Below are 16,556 nucleotides of genomic sequence, written 5' to 3' on the forward strand. Positions count from 1 at the left end.
CACACAATGAAGAAATCAATGAAGAATTCTAAATTTCTTACAATGTATTACTGTCAAATGACACATGATTATAAAATGAATGACTAAAACAGCAAAAGGGTTGGATGGGAGCATAAAAGTATTACATAAGACTAATTTATTTACATTAAGGAGTATAATATTGTTTAAAAGCACAGTGATGGTGGGGCTGAAAATAAAAAAAAAAAAGTGCGATGAAAGCTGGAAACCAGAGTGGGCAGGGTGGTGGTGGTCCCTAGACCAGGCAGGCACCTGCCCCCATGGACTCCACTGCCTGCTTGAAGTCTCTGCTCTTGACCATCAGTCAGTACAAAGCTGTTAAATCAGAGGCGAACTCCACTCAACTTTTGCGGCACTTGGAGGTAATTTCTGAATAAAAGCTCAAACGACTGTTCATATAGAATCAGATATTACCAAATATATGCCCAAATTGCCTTGTAGAGCTGCTTGAAGACCCAAACGTAAGTGCTTCACTGTTCTTAAGTGTTATCAATTTGCTATCTCAACTAGCTGTGGACAATGAAACCGGAGACTGTCTTCGAAATACATCCAACCTGAATAGTGCGCTGGCAGGAGTTGTTTGTCACAACAATGCTTCCCACAGTGATTCAGTATTTCTGCAGGTACATAGACCCCTACAGTATCCTATCACTTACCAACTGTTCCCCCTTCTTTAGTCTCAGGTAAAAATTGTTAATATCTATTATAAACTGCTAATTTATAATGTATGTGAAAATATACAGCATGATTAGACAGGGTTCTTGTCATTAAGAGTTAGTTGGTCACAAATGTACTACATTTAAATGTTTCTAGAGAAGAGAATCTTACCCATATCTGACACCATTATTGAACAAAAACATATCTACATTACAACTGTTTTGACTTAAACTGTAAGAGCTTCATATTAAAATTATAATTTGAATTGGTATCTAGTCTCTGGTGAGGAAACATTCTACAAAAATTAAAGTTATGGTTACAGTATTTAGCATAAGTTCAAAGCTCTTACAGCCATCATATTTCATTGAATCTAAAATGTAATCAGTTGAAAGAAAAATGTCACCAGTTAAACTGACACTTTTAGAGATGATACTTGTGAAGAAAAGTATCTTAAAATTAATTGATGGACAATGTAAATATTTCAACTTGCATTCAATTTTAAGGCAAATAAGTAAACAATCTCGATGATTACGTTAGATTTGTCTTACTAAATACATGGTGCAGTTCCTTTAGAAAGAGAAAAGGTTTATTTAGGTCACAGTTTGGGATGTTTAAGGGCACGGCATCTACATCAGCTCAGTTCCTGCAAAGGTCCTTAGAGCCGGAGCCACTTCGTGGCAGATAGCAATGGTGGGATCATGATCACATCTCAAACCAGGAGCACAGAGAAAGAGTAGGGCCAGGCTTGGTTCTTTTATACCCTCCTCATAAGAACTATCAAAGCTATCACATGAGTTTCATGTTTCCAATGACCTAAAGACCTTCCACTAGGCCACACCTCCAAAAGGATCCACCACCTCTCAGTAACACCACTATGGGTATCAAATCTTTAATCACAGTGAACATTGAGGGACACAAACCACAAACAAACCATTCCAATGAGATGTTCTGTTTAAGAAAGTGTGTGAATTGAGATATGAACCCTAAGGTTCTTGTATGTACTTGAAAAGGTGAAGAAAAAGAGAAATGACAAAATTCTTGTCATAACCTTTACCTCCTAAAATGAGACATGCTCATCATATAAATCAGACACACAAGTTAAATTTACATGGTTTTTTTATGTGAAACACCCAAAATATAAATAAGGAATAAAAGATAAATAATGGGAAATAGATCTTTTTTCAAATGGGAAGGAGAAAAAGAGATGGCAGGAGAGGGAGGGAAGGGAAAGGGGATGAAAAACAATTTTTTTAATGGAAACAGCTTTTGCAAATGGGAAGGGGATGAAGAGAAGGAAGGAATAGGGAGGGACTGGGGAGAGGAAGGGGATAAAAAAGTAAAAGGTGTTATGTACATGTACCAATTCCTCACAATAAATGTAATCATTATGAACTGCACACATGTACTAATAAAAAATAAAGAATATTTGTAATAAAAAAGTACAGTGATAAGAAGTGGATACTGTAAACCTAAGAGCAACAAATGAAAAGAAACAAAGTAATGTAGCTAAACTGAATGGAATCCTAAAAATTACTCCGTTAACATAAAAAGTATGCAGGGAAAAAAATAAAGAAGAGATGGAAAAAATAGAAAACAAATACAAATGTGAAAGATTTATATCCTACCATGCAAATATAGCTATTAAATTAGCTACTAATTACAGTAAATTTAAATTATCTAGGCACTCCAGTGAAGCCAAGTACATGATGCCTGCCCTAAAAGTCTACTTTAAATATGAAGGCACAGGCTAGTTAAAAGTAAAAGGCGAGAATAAATTATACTATTCAAACAATACAGTAAGAATGGAGGGGCCACACTACTGTTTGATAAAGTAGATTTCAGATTTATTTAGAAGATAAAAGTTTTAGATGTGACTGCACTCAAAACAGCTTCAGCTGAGGGTGTAGCTCAGTGGTAGAATGCCTGCCTGCCTAGCATGCACCATGCCCTGGCTGGGATCCCCAGCACCACAGTAATGATTAATAATAACAGCAACACAGCTTCCATATACATGAAGCAAAGCCTGAAAAAGTTGAAAGAAGAGATAGACAAATCCATAATTAGAGATTTCCTCTTGCAGCAATCAAAATAATAAATAGAGGATTGTAAGTATATAAAACACATGAAAACACCATCTACCAAACTGGGATTTACATTTATAGGACATAATACCCAACAATAGCAAAATGTACATTTTGTCAGTATACATGAAACATTCACCAAGCTAGACCATACGCAGACCCATAAAACAAACCTCAATACATTTTCAGATTGAAGATGTACATGGAATATTCTTTGATCATAGTGGATTTATTTTTATTTTTTCCCCCCATTAAGTTTATTGGTACATTTTCAGTATACAATATAGTTAGATTCATCATTGGGATCTTGTACCATTACATGAGTCTCTTGGTTCTTATTTTTTTTCCCCTTCCCTTGCCCTCCCTTCACCCCTTCCACCCTTCCCTATTTGCAAAGACCTTGTTTCCATTTTTTTTTCCTCTTCTCATATTTTTTCCTTTCTCTTTTTTCCCTTCTCCTACCCCTCCCAATTCCCCTGCTCTTTTAGACCTTTTCTTCCTGTTACACAATATCAGTTATACATTTTTTAAATTACAATATCAAGATCTAGGAGACATTACCACAGATTTTACAGAATTTAAAAGGATATAGAAAGCATATTATAAAAATCTGTTTTGAAATAAATTTGACAACTTCTAAGAAGTAACTTAGAAGACAAATTAATAAAACTAACTCTGGAGGAAATATAAAATTTGAATAGCACCTACTAAAGAAAGCATATTCCTAGCTTTAAAACCTACCTATATGACAACAATAGGCTCATAAATATTTTAACTGATAAATTATATCAAACAATTAAAGGAGAAAAAAGAAGGAACACTTCTCCCCTCATTTTAGGAACTCAACATTGTGCTAATCCTAAAACTGGATAAAGATAATAGAAGAAAAATGTATGAACATAGATAGAAATTTGTTTAACAAAACAAACTATTGGGACTCAGATCTGGCAGGATGTAGAAAGTGGTTTTGTTACAGGGATGGCAGTGTTGGTTCAGCATTGGAAGATCCACCCCCAAAAGTCATCATCTAAACAGAGGAAAGGAAAAAGCCATATGATCCTATCACTAGTTGGAGAAAAAGTATTGGACTAAATTCTACAGCTGTTCATGGTAAAAGCTATCAGGAGACTAGAAGTAGAACAGGAACTTCTCAACAGATTAAAGACATGTACTCCATACTTCCAGTGAGAACGCCTTATACAAATGGAGAAGATACAATGCTTTCTCCTTAAGGTGGGGAACAAGGGCAGATATGCTTACTCTTTATCTGTCCATTAAACTTTGAAACTTAGAACCCACCAAAATAGTCTGGCAATAAAATGGTACAACTAGGATAGGATTGGCAAGGCAGAAGCAAAATCTTTATATGTAGATGAAATGATCATCTACAGAGAAAATACTAAGAAATCTCTAGGAGGCCCTAGAACTTGTACTTGAATTTAGCAGGATTAGAAAACACAAGGTATATATAAAAATTCAGGTCTGTGTATACTTGCTATACATGAAGAATTGGATATTGAAATTTAAAAGTTATGTAGGAGTACAAAGGACCCAGAAAAGTTAAAAACAAAAACAAAAACAGTGTTGGAAGACATTTAGTACCTAATTTTTTTTTTCTCCAATGAGTTTTAATCAATGATACTTCTGTATCAGGGAGAGGATTTTCTAATAAAGGGCAAGTATCTTCTGATGCTACAGCTTCTTCCTTTTGCATCCAAAGGTCTGTGCTGAGCTGAAGAAAGGGGAGACTAGGCCCTGAGTTTCTTAGAGGAAATTTCCAAGTCAATGTTTCCTCTTTATAAGAAAAAGACGGGGCACAGAGAGCCAGTTCCAGCCCACTGACAAAGGGTCAATGGACAATAAACAGGCCGCTCCCTCCTCAAAAAGGAACTACAGCCTTTGTGTCATTGTTTTTGTTGTTTTGAGACAAGGTCTCCCTATGTAGTTCAGGCTGTCCTTGAACTTACTTTGTAGTCCAGGCAGGCCTCTATCACCCCAAAATCCTGCCTCACCCTCCCAAGTACTGGGATTATAGACTTGTACCACTATGCCCAGCTTGGAACTACATCCCTTACACACAGGGACTTTTCAGTCGGGTAGAAGGCCTCGGGCTCCTCCCAGACCCTCTCCTTTCTCTCTACCACCAGCGGTAATGGGCCAGGGCACGGTTGGCCTCAGCCATCTTGTGCATGTCCTGCTTCCTCTTGATCACGGGGCCCTGATTGTGAAAAGCCTGCAGCAGCTCTTGTGACAACTTCTCTGGCATCAATGTCCGCCGGTGTTTATTATCTCGGCACTCAGTGATCATCCACTTCATAGCCAGGAATTGGCGACGTCGGTCAGGTAGGGGCACAGGGACCTGGTAGAAATGGCCACCCTTGAGGATGGGTACAAGGCCAATGACAGGCTCACAGTTTTTCAGTGCTTGGTGGAAGATGATGTAGGGGTTGCGTTCGATGGTTGCCTGTTCCTCTGCAGAAGCAGCACGGTACTTCTCAAACTGCTTCCTTTTCACAGCTTCTAGAGTCATAGATAAGTCCCAGTCCGTGGAACAAGTGTGTGTTTCCGTCTAACCTGATCACTGGGTCTGCAAACACAGAGCATGTTGTCGTCGCTGGAGCTGCTTTGATGAGCTTAGTCTTCTTGAGCTCCTGGTCATATTTTTCCTCCTCAGTGAGCTCAGTCTCAGGCTTGCGGTAATGTTCTTTATCAACTAGAGGATCCCCGAACTCAGGACCGTAGTGGCTCTATCTCACCTGGGTTGGCCCTGGAACACGCCAGACAGCGCAGGTGACTCCTGGGACCAGGCCGAGCCAGGACCCCAGTGCCTTAAGCACGGGGGCAGCCATCTTGGATGGCTACGAGGACCCCATAAGGACTGCCCTCGGCACGCCTGGCCGAGGAGACTGATTCAAGACTCCACAGCTTGCATTTCAGCCATTGATTTAGGCGTTAGAGTTTTTCACCGCGAGGTCCAAAAGTAAAATCTAAAAAGAAACACTCGCCCTCCCAATATCCGCTAATACCTAATTTTAAGACTTCTTCTAAAGCTACAGTAATCAAGGCAGTGTTGGTGTAAGGAAAGACATATAGATCATTGGAATAAAACAGAGAATCTAGAAATAGAACCACACATATATGGTCCACTGAGTTTTGAAAGATTATTTAACATTAGCATTTTATAGAATATAAACTCAATTCAAGAGGCGAGGAAGAGATAGTGTTTTCAGCAAATGGAACTAGAACGCTTGGTATCCAGATATAAAAAATTAACCTCAACCCTTTTTTTCCATACATGAAAATAACTTGAAGGGATCTATGAACCTAAATAAGAAAGCCTAAAAGTATAAAACTTTAAGAAGAAATTATAAGGGAAAATATTTATGAATTCAGGGTAGGCAAGAACTACCTAGGATACAAAAGACATGATGTATAAAAGAAAAAAATTGATAAATGAGATTCCATCAAAATTTAGAACTTTAAATGACATCATTAAAATGACAAGTAGTCCTGAAACAGACCATACTTACAATGCATATAACCTGTGACCAGAATATATAAAGAATTCTTAGAGCTCATTAATAGACAACCCAATTAAAATGTAGACATAAGAAGATGATAAATAGCCAGTATAGCACAAAGAATGGTGTGCAACTCTAGGATCATAAAAATACTAATCAGTACAATAAGATTGAATTATACACTCATTAGGGAGATGAAGTTAAAAGTTTTAAAAGCCTTGTCATGATTTTTTCTTTTTGTTGGATTCTGCCCCTTTGTGTTTATTTGTCACGCCCAATGGATTCATTCTGCTGGATTTCCCAGGGTTGTGATCCTCATTGTCTTTTCCTGGGGTATTGTCTAAAACTTTTTGGAGTGTCAGTTTGGTATTCATGAAGTTCCTGAGGTGATCTTTATCATGAAAGTATCTTATTTCTCCATCAATTTTGAAAGATAGTTTTGCAGGGTACATCAATGTGGGTTGGAGGCTGTTTTCCTTTAGGGCTTGAAATACATCACTCCAAGCTCTTCTTGCCTTGAGGGTTTGCATTGAGAAGTCTGCTGTGATTCTGATGGCCTTTCCTTTGTATGTGATTTGTTTCTTTTCTCTCACTGCTTGTAGAATTTTGTTCTTCTGTTGGATTTCTGGAATCCTAACTATTATATGCCTATGTGTAGATTTTTTTTGATTAAGGCTAGCTGGAGTCCTATATGCCTCACTTATCTGTATGTCAAGTTCTTTTCCCCTCCTTGGGAAGTTTTCTGCCATCACTTCTGTGAACAATTTTTTATGTCATCTGCACTCTCTCCTCTTTCTTTATTGACTCCAATCAGTCTTATGTTATTCTTCTTTGCATCATCTAGCAGCTGTTGGATTGATTTCTTGTGTTCCCTTACAATTTTAAAGCAATTTTTCTTTTCCTCCTCACTAATTGCAATCTTATCTTCTATATGTGAAATTCTATCCTCACATTGGTTCATTCTGCTGTGCAGACTTTCGATGGAGTTTTTAATCTCTTGGAAATCTGTTTGTATCTGTTTTATGGATTCCATTTGTTTCCTATGTTGGGATTCCATCATGTTCCTCAGCTCCTTTATTTTTTTATCTGTGTCCTCTCTAGATTTATTAATCATGTCTTGCACCATGAGTACAATCTTTGCTGTTATATGAGTAATTATTTCTGATTTCATTTTTCCCAGATCGTCTTTTGTTGCCAGTTCAGAGAGTCCAGGTGGTTGAGTATCAGATTGTTCCATCTTGTTTCCCTTTGGGGTTGCTGTAGGTGATCTGGAAGTCTGTTTTTGAGGCTTGCTTATGTGTTTTCTCATTTCTGGGGGGGCGGTGCTTCTGGCACCCACACGGCTCACTTTCCCTAGGGAGCTTCCTTCTGGGTGCTGGGACCGGCTCACCTCTGCCCTACAAGCCTAGGATCGCAGCAGGGGAGCTTCCTTCCAGGTGCTGGGACTGGTTGAGCTTCTCTGCCCTAGGAGCCTGGGATGGAAGCGGGGACCTTCCTTCCGGGTTCTGGGACTGGCTGAGCTTCTCTGCCCTAGGAGCCTCGGATGAAGGCGGGGACCTTCCTTCCTGGTTCTGGGACTGGCTGAGCTGCTCTGCCCTAGGAGCCTGGAATGGTGGTGGGGGAGCTTCCTTCCAGGTGCTGGGACTGGCTGAGCTTCTCTGCCCTCTGGGCCGGGAGCAACGGGACTCAGTACCATGGTCTGGTGGTCCGGTGTCCTCTGCGTCTTTGTAATGTGGAAGCAGGTGGCTGTACAGAGGAGCGGGGTGGGGTGGGGTGGGGGTGGGGGGTGGGGGGGTGGTTGTGCAGTGGATTGTTGCCGGGGCGCAGGCTGATTTGGCGTGTTCCACATGACCCGCGACCTCGGTCTATGGTGGATTTATATTGGAAAGCAATAGTAAAATTATGTAGAGCGACCCACAAATACTTGGAAGATAAACAACTCATAGGTCATATGGAAATCACAAAGAGAATTAGAATATATTTCAACTAAATAAAACAAATCAAATTTTAACATTTGGATATACCTAAAGTAACACTTAAGGGAAAATTGATAGCTTAAAAGTATATATTAGAATAGAAGAAGGCTGTAAATCTAATGATCCATGTTTCCACTAGGAAAAAAAGAGCAAATGAAATCCAAACTAAGAAGAAAGAAAAATGTAAGTTAAACAAACCAGTCACAGGAAGAGAACATCTGCATGTTCTCATTCCTATATGCAAGCTAAGAAAGATGATTTCATAGAAGTAGAGTAGAATTGTGTTAGAGTCTAGGGAGTGGAAGGGGAAGAGGGAATAGAGGGAGCTTGGATAATAGATAACAAAATACAGTTAAAAAAGAGAAATAAGTTATAGTACAGTAGAGTGAATATAGTCTACAATACTTTATTATATATTTTATAAACAACTAGAAGAGAGGAGATTGAAGCTTCCCAACACAAAGAAATTAAAAGGAAACTGCTGATGTGATTACTACTATATATATATACAATATATACAATATATATACAATATATACAATATGTATACTATATATATATATATATCCAGTTATCCAGTTATCACACTCTACCCCAAGAGTTTACATCATTATTATATGTTAAATAAATAAAGCAAAAATTAATGAATAGAAATAGGTAAACAATGGACAAACTCAAATCTAAGGCCTGGGTTTGAAAGGTCAATAATATTGATTACTGTTAGCAATAGTGATCAATAAAAAACGGTAGATGATACCAATTACAGACATCAGGAACCTACAACCATTAAAAGAGTAACAAAGGAATATTAGAAACTAATCTATGTCAATAAATTCACAAATTAAATAAAATGGACATATCCCCAGAAAATCTCAAACTACTGAAACTCATTTAAAAGGAAATATTTTAAAATCTAAAATTCTCTATACTTACTAAAGAAATTGGATTTGTGTTTAAAGACCTGTTCACAAAGACAGCTTCAATCCCAGAAATATTCTCTGGCAAATTCCACAAAACATATAAGGAAGAAATACTCTACAATAATATTTTCATAGAATTGAGCAGTAGGAAGTCCTTCACATTTCATGGTATAAAACTAAAATTATCCATCTGCTAAGGCCACACACACAAAAAAGAGAGTACAAAATAGAGAAATACAAATAAATATAGCCCTGAACAGAGATACAAAGATCTTTGACAAAATTTAGCAAATAAATTCTAGCAATAACCAAGTGGTGTTATTCCAAGAATTCAAGGTAACTTCACATTCTCATATCAATGTGTAAAAAGATGAAGTTAAATTTTTACTCACACTATACACAAAAATTAACCAAAGATGTGACAAAATCTAACATTAAGAGCTAAAACTCTAAACCCTCTTAGGAGCAAAGTTAGGGGGAAATCTTCATGAGCTTGGATTTGACAATATATTTCTAAATACAATCTCAAAAATATAAGCAACAAAACAAAAAACAGATAAACTGGATGTCATCAAAATTAAAAATGGATATATGAAAGAACTCTATCAAAAGAATAAAAACACACTCCAAATAAAGGGAGAAAATAATTGCAAATATATATAATAAAGGCCAAGATCTAGTATATTTTTATTTATTCCATTAAATTTATTGGTACACACTGCTCCCAGTGGAGCAGAAGGGGCTCCCAGGCTGCCATTCCACTGCTCCCAGTGCAGAGGAAGGGCTTCTGGGCTGCATTCCACCACTCGCAGTGCAGAGGAGGGGGCTTCCGGGGCACCGTACCACTGCTCCCTGCACAGAGCAGGTAAGCTGCATGGGCACCAAAAGCACACCCCCCCCGTAGAAATGAGAAGACACGTAAACAAGTCTCAAAACCAGACTTCCAGATCACCTACATCAACCCAAAAGGGAAATGAGATAGAACACTTTGATACTCAACCACCTGGACTCCCTGGACTGGCAACAAAAGGGGATGTGGAAAAAATGAAATCAGAAATAATTTCTCAGATAACACAACAGATTGTGCTCATACTACAAGGCATGATTAATAAATCTAGAGAGGAGCTCAGGAACATGATGGAGTCCCAAAATAGGAAACAAATGCAATCAATAAAACAAATGCAAACAGATTTCCAGGATATTAAAAACCCCATTGAAAGTCCACACAGCAGAATGAGCCAATGTGAGGACAGAATTTCAGATATAGAAGATAAGATTGCAATTAGTGATCAGGAAAAGAAAAATTGCTTCAAAATTGTAAGGGACCACAAGAAATCAATCCAGCAGCTGCTAGATGATGCAAAGAAGAATAACGTAAGACTGGTTCAATGAAGAAACAGGAAAGAGTGCAGATGACATAAAAAAACTGTTCACAGAAGTAATCGCAGAAAACTTCCCAAGGAGGGGAAAAGAGCTTGACATACAGATAAGTGAGGCATATAGGACTCCAACTAGTCTTGATCAAAAAAAATCTACACATAGGCCCAAAATTGTAAAGATTCCACAAACCAAACAGAAGAACAAAGTTCTCCAAGCAGTTAGAGAAAAGAAACAAATCACATACAAAGGAAAGCCCATCAGAATCACAGCAGACTTCTCAATGCAAACCCTCAAGGCAAGAAGAGCTTGGAGTGATGTATTCCAAGCCCTAAAGGAAAACAGCCTCCAACCCACATTGATGTACCCTGCAAAACTATCTTTCAAAATTGATGGAGAAATAAAATATTTTCATGACAAAGAGCACCTTAGGAACTTCATGAATACCAAACCAGCACTCCAAAAAATTTTAGACAATATCCTAGGAAAAGACAATGAAGATCACAACCCCTGGAAGCACAGCAGAATGAATCCATCAGGCGAGACAAGAAATTAAATGTAAAGGGGCAGAATCCAACAAAAAGAAAAAGTCATGACAATGGTGAGTCAATATGTATGAGTTATAACCATCAATGTTAATGGTCTCAATTCACCAATCAAAAGAAATAGACTGGCAGAATGGGTCAAAAACCAAAGTCCAACAATATGCTGCATACAAGAAACACGCTTAATTCAAAAAGAAACTAATAGACTGAAAGTTAAAGGGTGGAAAAAATACTCCATGCAACAGGAACCTGAAAAAAAGCAGGAGTAGCTATCTTCTTTGCAGATCAAGTAGATTTCAAACCAAACACTGATTAAGAGAGACAAAAAAGGACACTACATCCTTGTAAAGGGAACAATCCAACAGGAAGAGATGACAATTATAAATATCTACACACCAAACACTAATGCACCCAACTGTATAAAACAAATACTAACCGACAAGGAAAGTCATATATGCACTAATACAACACTAGTGGGGGACCTCAATACCTCACTGTCACAAATAGATAGATCTAGATCAACTAGACAAAAAATAAGTATTGAGAGCAGGAGATTTAGCTCAGTGGTTTCGCCACCTGCTGCACAACTTCAAGGACCCAAGTTTGATCCCCAGTACCAAAAAAAAAAAAAAGTAATGAAATACTAGAACTCAATCAAACTCTTGAACAAATGAACTTAACATGTTTACAGAGTGTTCCCCTCCGCAAAATCAGAATACACATTCTTTTGAGATGCACATGGGTCATTCTCCAAAATAGACCACATACTCGCTCATAGAACATGTTTAAGGAAGTGCAAAGGAATTAAAGTTATCCCCTGAATATTATCAGACCATAGTGTGATGAAATTGGAGATCAATAGCAAAAGAAACTGCAAAAGTTTCATAAAAACATGGAAATTGAACAACACACTTCTGAATGACCAATGGGTCACAGAGGATATTCAAGAAGAAATCAGACAGTTCCTGCAATTAAATGACAATGACAATACAACATATCAGAATCTATGGGACACAAGGAATACAGTCTTTAGAGGGAAATTCACAGCAGTGAATACTCATATTAGGAAAACAGAGCGAGTACAATTAAACAACCTGATGCTGAACCTCAAGCTTCTAGAAAAAGAAGAGCAGGACAAACCCAAAGCTCATAAAAGGGAGGAAATTATAAAGACCAGAGGAGAAATCAATTCAATGGAGACTATGAAACGATACAAAAAAATCAATGAAGCCAAGAGTTGGTTCTTTGAAAGAATCAACAAAATTGACAAACCCTTAGCCAACCTTATCAGAAAAAGGAAAGAAAAGGCCCAAATCCATGCAATTAGGAATGAAAAGGGTGAAATTATAACAGACCCAACTGAAATCCAGAGGATCATCAATACCTACTTCCAGAACTTATATGCCAGTAAGATAGAAAACACAGAAGAAATGGACAGATTCTTAGATATGTATGAATTACCAAAGTTGAATGAAGAAGACCTAAAAATTCTAAACAACCCAATATCAATCAATGAAATTGAAAACATAAGTAAAAACTTACCACCTGAGAAAAGCCTGAGGTCCTGATGGATTCACTGCTGAATTCTAGAAGACATTTAGAGAGGAACTGCTGCCACTACTGTTTAAACTCTTCAGTGAAATTGAAAGGGAAGCAATACTCCCAAATTCATTCCTGGAAGCAAGCATCACCTTGATCCCCAAAGCAGAGAAAGACCCAACCCAAAAAGAGAACTATAGGCCAATGTCACTAATGCACATAGATGCAATAATCCTTAAGAAGATACTGGCAAATAGAATGCAGAAGATCATCAAGAGGATCACACACCCTGATCAAGTGGGATTCATCCCAGGGATGCAGAGATGGTTCAACATATGCAAATCAATCAATGTAATACACTATATCAATAAAGCCAAGGACAAAAACCACATGATCATCTCAATAGATGCACAAAAAGCATTCCAAAAAATCCAGGACTGATTTATGATAAAAACCCTATAAAAAATTGGAAGAGATGGTCCCTACCTCAATCTGAGAAAAGCTATCTATGAAAAACCAACAGCCAGTATCATACTAAATGGTCAGAAATTGAAATCCTTCACACTAAAATCAGGAACAGGACAAGGATGTCCACTATCACCACTCCTGTTCAGTATAGTTTTGGAAACATTAGCCATGACAATTAGACAAGAGAAAGAAATAAAAGAAATAAAGATAGGAAATGAAGAAGTCAAATTGTCATTATTTGCAGATGACATGATACACTATATAGAAGACCCCAAGAACTCTACCAAAAGTCTTATGGACCTAAAAACCAAATTCAGTAGAGTAGCTGGATACAAGGTCAACACACAAAAATCAATAGCTTTCCTGTACACGAACAACAGACTCACTGAGACAGAAATAGGGCAAACAATTCCTTTCACAATAGCATCCAAAAAACTGAAATCAACCTAACATATCACAATTCCCAACTTGAAACTATACTACTAAGCCACTGTGATAAAAACAGCATGGTACTGGCAAAGAAACAGACCTGAGGATCAGTGGAACAGATTAGAAACAACTTGAGACACACTCGCCACCTCATCTTCGACAAGGAACCAAACACCCTCCTCACTGGAGGAAAGATAGCCTCTTTAATAAATGGTGCTGGAAAAATTGGGTTTCAACTTGCCAAAGATTAAAACTAGACCTATATCTCTCACCATGCACTAAACTAAAATCAAAGTGGATTAAAGACCTGAATATTAAAACAGATACACTAAACCAGCTGGAGAAGAAGTTAAGTAGAACTCTTGAAGATATTGGCATAGGAAAAGATTTCTTGAACAAAACCTCAGTCACATGTGAACTAGCACAAAGAATCAACAGGTGGGATCTCTTCTTATTAAAATGCTTCTCCAAGACAAGGGAAACCACCAACAGCATGAAGAGGAATCAACCTAACGAAAGAAATCGAAGGCCTCTTCTCTGAAAACTATAACACTCCGAAAAGAGAGATTGAAGATGATATCAGAAAATGGACAGACATCTCCTGCTCCTGGATAGGGAGGATCAACATAGTGAAAATGGCTATACTTCCAAAACTGCTATATAGATCCAATGCAATCCCAATTGAAATCCCAGCAGCATATTTCATGGACCTTGAGAAAATAATCCAAAAATTCATTTGGAACAAGAAGAGACCCAGAATAGCAAAAGCAATTCTAGGTAACAGAAACATGGCAGGGGGTATCACAACCTCCAACTTGAAACTATACTACAAAGCTACTGTGATAGAAACAACATGGTACTGGCAAAGAAACAGACCTGAGGGCCAGTGGAAGAGATTAGAAGATGCAGAAACATCTCCAGACACACTCAGCCATCTCATCTTCGACAAAGGAGCCAAACACCCTCACTGAAGGAAAGATAGCCTCTTGAATAAATGGTGCTGGAAAAATTGGGTTTCAACTTGTCAAAGATTTAAACTAGACCTATATCTCTCACCATGCACTCAACTGAAATCGAAATGGATTAAAGATCTAAATATTAAAATAGAAATGCTGAATCAGCTGGAACAGAGGTTAGGTAGAACCCTTGAAGACATTGGTGTAGGAAAAGATTTTATGAACAAAACCTCAGTTGCCTGTGAACTAACAGAAACATTCAACAAGCGTAATCTCTGCTCATTAAAAAGCTTCTGCACAGCAAGAGAAACCACCAGCAGTGTGAAGACACAACCCACTATGTGGGAAAAAATATTCACCTGCTGTTCCTCAGACAAAGGTCTATATCTTGAATCTATAAAGAACTTTTTAAAAAATCAGACCTCCCAAATTTAAAGACCCAATCTGAAAATGGGCATCTGAAATGAACAGACATTTTTCAGACAGAGAAGTAGAAATAGAAAAGAAACATATGAAAAAATGTTCAACATCACTGGTCTTTCAAGAGATGCAAATGAAAACAATGCCAAGATTCCACCTCACTCCAGAAAGAATGGCTGCTATCACGAAATCACCCAATAACAAATGCTGACGGGGCTTTGGGGAAAGAGGAACCCTGCTCCACTGCTGGTGGGAGTGTAGACTGGTGCAAGCACTGTGGAAATCAGTATGGAGATACCTCAAAGAACTAGGACTGGAAGTCCCATTTGACCTCCCTATTCCTCTGGTGGGGATCTTCCCCAAAGAATTAAAAGAATCATACCACAGTGATATATGTGCGCCCCTGTTCATAGCAGCACAATTTGTAATAGCTACAACTTGGAAGCAGCCCAAATGCCCATCAACTGGAGACTGGAGAAAGAAAATGTGTTTTTTTAAAAAAATGGAGTAATACTCATCCATAAAAAATGAGACATTTAGAGATGTTAATAGCTAAATGGATGTACATTGAGGCAATACTCTTAAGTGAAATAAATAGGACACGTGTAAATACTGAATAGTTTCTTTACTGTGAGAAACTGAAAGTGTAAATAAGGACTAAAAGGTATAATAGATAATGTGAAATAGGAAGAAAAGGGGCAAAGTGGAAGGGGAAATGCGAGGGGTAGGGGAAAGGAAAGAAGGGAATGGAATTAATATGAGATAATGGAAAAACAGAAACAAAGTCTTTGTAAATAGGGAGGGATGGAGGGGTTGAAGGGAGGGCTGGGCAAGGGTGAAAAATAAGAACCAAGAGAGACTATGTAAAGGTGCAAATTTCCAATGATGAATGTCATTATATTGTATACCTAAAATGTACCTATAAAATAAAATTTTAGAATGTTTATTGGTACATTTAGGTATACATTATGATCACATTCATCATTGGGAATTTGTACCTGTACATGATTTATCTTAGTTCTTTTTTCCCCATTCCCCTTCCTTCCTTTCCACCCCTTCACCTCCTCCATTTACAAAAATTTTGTTTCCATTTTTTTCCTTCTTTTCTCATTATTTTTTCCTGCCCTTCTTTCTTTTCTCCCACCCCTTCCCTACTTCCCCTTCCCTTTTGGACCTTTTCTTCCTATTTTACATTATTTATTATACATTTTAGTCCTCATTTACTCTTGCAGTTTCTCACACCAGAGAAACTATGCGGTTTTTACACGTGTGTCCTATTTATTTTACTTAAGAGTATGGCCTCAATGTGCACCCATTTAGCTATAAATGTTTCTATTTTATCATTCTTTATGGCTGAGTAATACTCTGTTTTATAAAACACACACGCATTTTCTTTATCCAGTCACCAGTTGATGAGCATTTGGGCTGTTTCCAAGAGTTAGCTATTACAAAATGTGCCAGTATAAACATGGCCGTGCACATATCACTGTGGTATAATAGTTTTAAACCTTTTGGGAAGATACTCAGCTGGGGAATAGCTGGGTCAAATGGGACCTCTAATCCTAGTTCTTTGATGAATCTCCACACTGATTTCACAGTGGCTGCACCAGCCTACACTCCCACCAACAGTGGAGAAGGGTTCCTTTCTC

The 16,556-nt window shown here is 37.9% G+C and overlaps 1 protein-coding gene and 1 pseudogene across 2 annotated transcripts in view; both read right to left on the reverse strand.

Annotated features, from left to right (window-relative positions):
- Pde8b (phosphodiesterase 8B) overlaps nucleotides 1-16,556 on the reverse strand; it is a 241,082-nt gene that overhangs the window by 210,478 nt on the left and 14,048 nt on the right. The window lies entirely within an intron of this gene.
- Nucleotides 4,276-5,885, reverse strand: LOC101714053 (small ribosomal subunit protein uS7m pseudogene; annotated as a pseudogene).

This window comes from Heterocephalus glaber, unplaced genomic scaffold, assembly GCF_053883595.1.
Source record: "Heterocephalus glaber isolate CG9 unplaced genomic scaffold, H.glaber_assembly_v1.0 deba00001757, whole genome shotgun sequence".
Classification (NCBI taxonomy): domain Eukaryota; kingdom Metazoa; phylum Chordata; class Mammalia; order Rodentia; family Bathyergidae; genus Heterocephalus; species Heterocephalus glaber.